At 38.2% G+C, this 4,347-nt stretch overlaps 1 non-coding gene across 1 annotated transcript; it reads left to right on the top strand.

Moving 5' to 3' along the window:
• Nucleotides 1–1,795: 1,795 nt before the first annotated feature.
• Nucleotides 1,796–1,867, top strand: trnaq-cug (transfer RNA glutamine (anticodon CUG)). The gene has a single exon. It is a non-coding gene; the product is annotated as a tRNA-Gln (tRNA).
• Nucleotides 1,868–4,347: the final 2,480 nt, after the last annotated feature.

The following is a 4,347-nucleotide window of genomic DNA, read 5'->3' as shown; positions in this document are numbered from 1 at the left end:
AGGCAGAGAGAACACCAGGCGAGCAGCGGAGTTCTGGATGAGCTGGAGCGGACGGGTTGTGGACGCAGGGAGGCCAGCAAGGAGGGAGTTGCAGTAGTCTAGGTGGGAGAGTACCAGGGCCTGGACAAGGAACTGGGTGGCGTAGTTGGTGAGCTCAAGCTGGAGTTGCTATCCTTCACAGAGTCATGCTGTTGCTCATCACATTCCTTATCATTGCACTTCTCTCAGGTAAGTCCTGAAGAGTCATATATACCACTTTAGAAAGCAGGAAATGTTGTATTTACTTATTTAAGATTATTTGAAGAATACAATTAAACCAGCCTGTTATATTTAGTTTGCCAGAGCACCAGATATATTTTTGCATATCCCCTATTGGCATGTAAAGCCAGGCTTTCCATTATTATTATTTTATTATTATTATTTACTATCCAGGGCGACTTACAATTGTTACAAGATATCACATTATTTTTACATACAATTACCCATTTATAAAGTTGGGTTTTTACTGGAGCAATCTAGGTAAAGTACCTTGCTGAAGGGTACAGCAGCAGTGTCCCCCATCTGGGATTGAACCCACAACCCTCCGGTCAAGAGTCCAGAGCCCTAACCACTACTCCACACTGCTTCCCTTATAATGTGATTGATCACATTCCATATTGTACTGCAGAATCAAATATCAAACACATGAGCTGATTGAAGACCCAGACATTTCATTGGAGAAAATCCATCCATTTGAATGCTTGTTTTGAAATTAAAATACCTTGTCTTTTACATCGACATGCCGAAGCTTTGCAAACTCAATTACTCCGTCATGTGAAGATGATGAACAAGTGAGAGAGGGAGAGAGTGTTCGCCTCTCATTCAATTACACCGGTGTAGTGAACAACTTCCAATGGCATCGACAGAATCCAGGAAAAGGTTTGGAATACATCCTCCTGATTTATGACTCTGGAATGACAACCAAAGTGGACTCTTCAGACCTTTGGTTCTGTGCTGAAGCTGATAAAGAGAATAAACGTGTGGAGCTGAAGCTCTCCTCCACTAAAATGACAGACACTGCACTGTACTACTGCACCCTGAGTCCCACAGTGACAGGAATCTCATATCAACACAGTGCACAAACTGACAGCACCTGGGAATGGCACAGAGTCACTCAGCTGAGATCAGGTCTAAACAGAGGGTTCACTGATGGCTCAATGTGTTGGAACCCATTGCTATCCAATCAACATGGTCAGAGATATACTGCATCCATCCTGCAATGTGTTTGATTGTTTCAAGGAATTGATTGTTTTTTTTATTTGCATGCACATTAATATTAAAATCATAAAGTCCTTCATGTGTTCTTCACAAAGTCCTTTGCAGTATGTGTCTAGAAAACGCCAAGAGTTTTTTAGCAATTTCTTCCGCTTTAACTAAACATAATGAACAATGGATTCACTGACCAATCTGTGTATCATTCATGTGATCGACTAGGAGGTGATCTGTCGGATCAGGTGATTTTTTTAACCCTTCCAAGCTGGGTACAAATGAGCTTACAGCTACAATTAATCAATGCTACATCACTGCAGTCCAGGAGGTTTATACCTATATCTAAATCATGAATATCTAAAGGTCTGTAATATTAATGATTAAAACGTCGCATTTTGGATTCAAACTGGAGAAATGGATGTTGTTGAATGACTGTGTGCAATCAGAACGGGGAGAAAGCCTTGCGGTCCAGGGGTTGTCAGCAGTAGGGGATTTTACCTAGGAGCTGAGGATGTTACAGCCATTCCTCTCCAGGGTGCTCCGCAGTGGTTCCATAGTGTAATGGTTAGCACTCTGGACTCTGAATCCAGCGATCCGAGTTTAAATCTTGGTGGGACCTGTATTTAACCATATGTTTTGATCATGTGAACTACCAAATGTCATATGTCTAGACCACAAGGGTACAATCGGTCATTGAGAGGAACGGTAGTTCCTCGTACAAGTTAGAAAAACTTGTTTGAAACTACCGAGAGTCTCTATACAGCTCAAAGAGTTTTGCTGTTTTCACCATGTTGCAACGGAAAAACTAATCACTTAGAATTACCATCGGTACCAGTATCAAAAGTCTGAAACTTTCTTACATCAAATGTGAAAAAAACGTACATACCTCTTATACACAATGAGATATAAGTCGTCAAGCTACGGTAAAATTGTTGTTGTTGTTGTTCTTCTTCTTCCTCTTCCGTCTACTTTTTAAGGGTGTGTAGCGACTATTCAAACAGAAAAGCTAAATAACTGGACATCTACCAATCATGTGATTCCACATGTTGGTCAACGTCAAAACAAACCAGGGTGTGCAAGCAGTTTCATATCCACACCATTTATATTAAACAAATTATTTATGTTTTAAAACAGCACATATCGCTGGAAAAAAAAGTGGTTTGAACTTGCACCATGACGTACTTGAAGAGCGCACGACATTATCCCGCACGACGTTATCCCGCTGTATTGAAATACATTCATTTTTTAAGCTTACATGCAAGCCTGACCAGCTTTCGCTGAAAACCTGAAAATGGTGCTAGAGTAGAAATTTTCGATTTCATGTTTGAAAATTTCTAGTTTCCTGTTTATTTGGTAGATACCATAGAATGGAATTGCACACAAGAGTGTCCTTGTCTAAATCTCTGATTTCTGATAAATTGTAGTTCGTCGCTTAATTAAAAATAAATAAAGGAATAATTTATTTGTAGAAATAAATAAATGATTTAAACAAATGCATAGAGGAATAAATACATTTAGAAATAAATATTTTTAAATAAATAAATAAATGTAGAAATGAATACATGTTTATATAATAAATGTATAAATAAATTAATAAATAGCAAGCTAGAAAACTACATGTCATATTAATTGATTTGGCTGATGCGTTTATCGACAGCAATGGACATTTATATGCCTATATAAAAAGTACAAGTTTCATGTAAACACACACACACACACACACACATATTGCAAATTGCCTAAAATTAATAACGCATCAAAGAAAGTCACCGAGGTTGAAACATTTAATGGTAGCTACTGAGTCAACATTTACATTGTAACGTTTAAAACAATCTTTTAAAATGTAACAAACAAGGGTCATTTAAATGTGGGCTGAAAAAAGTAACAAGCAGACAAAACTGATTAAAACTAAACAAGTTTGAATGACAAATTCAGCAACATTGTCGAGTTTTGTAAGCATTTAAAACTTGTATGCTATGTTCATACAGTAATTAAACGGACTGTGTTGTATAGCGTTATGCTGACTTTGAAAAACAAAATGTTAAAAACAGGGTTTAGTTCAAGTGACAAAACCGTTTTTCTTTACAAACACAATTATATATGACGCGCACGCAAGCATGCTCTCTCTCACACACGCACAAACACACGTGCGCGCACACACACACTCACAAACACACGCGCGCGCGCACACACACACACGCGCACAGACACACGCACACGCACACACACACGCGCTCTCACAAATTACCTGGCCCGTGAGCAGAAAATTAGTTATTTGTTGCAGGTTAGCAATGGCAGCAGTATGGAGTAGAGGTTAGGGCTTTGGACTCTTGACCAAAAGGTCGTGGGTTCAATCCCAGGTGGGGGACACTGTTGCTGTTCTAAAATAAATAATAATAATCGTGGATCTTGTTGCAGTTTCAACACTCGTGCTTTGTCTTTGTTGTATAAACACCAGTCCATATTCAGAAACTGCTCGTGCTGCATCCGCAGGGTTTGATGGAATTGACCCAAAACAGCGTGCTAATTTTGCCATGTTTCGGAATCTGATTTCATACCTCAGCCAGAAATCAACAATATTTTTCAGGGTAGGCAGTCAAATACGTGAAATCGTGAATTTTGCGTGGCCTTATACAACGAGTCACTAGTGATCCGTCGCTTGCAGTATCTGTGGAGTAGCGGTTAGAGCACTTTGTTCTTCACTGGGTTCAATCACGTGGGGGACACATTGCTGCTTTATCTAGATTGGTCCAGTAAAAAAACGACTGTATAAAGCAGTAATTGTATGTCACAATTGTAAGTTGGCCTGGATAAGTGTGTCTGCTAAAATAATAATAATAATAATAATAATAATAATAATAATAATAATAATAATAATAATAATAATAATAATAATAATATGCGTGTTTGGTTGGTACTTGGATGGGAGACTGCCTGGCAATACCAGATACTTCAAACTTTTCTTTGAAGTTTTATTTGTATTATTAACAAATAGAAGATTAAACAGCAAAAATGAGCTGATTTACTTTTAATTTTTGGAAATGGATAGCAGGGTATTAATCGCTATTGAAATAATTGCATAAAATAAGTTATGCATAT

The sequence above is a fragment of the Acipenser ruthenus genome, chromosome 11 (genome assembly GCF_902713425.1).
Source record: "Acipenser ruthenus chromosome 11, fAciRut3.2 maternal haplotype, whole genome shotgun sequence".
In the NCBI taxonomy this organism is placed as follows: Eukaryota; Metazoa; Chordata; class Actinopteri; order Acipenseriformes; family Acipenseridae; genus Acipenser; species Acipenser ruthenus.
This window is presented reverse-complemented; position numbering and strand designations above follow the sequence as displayed.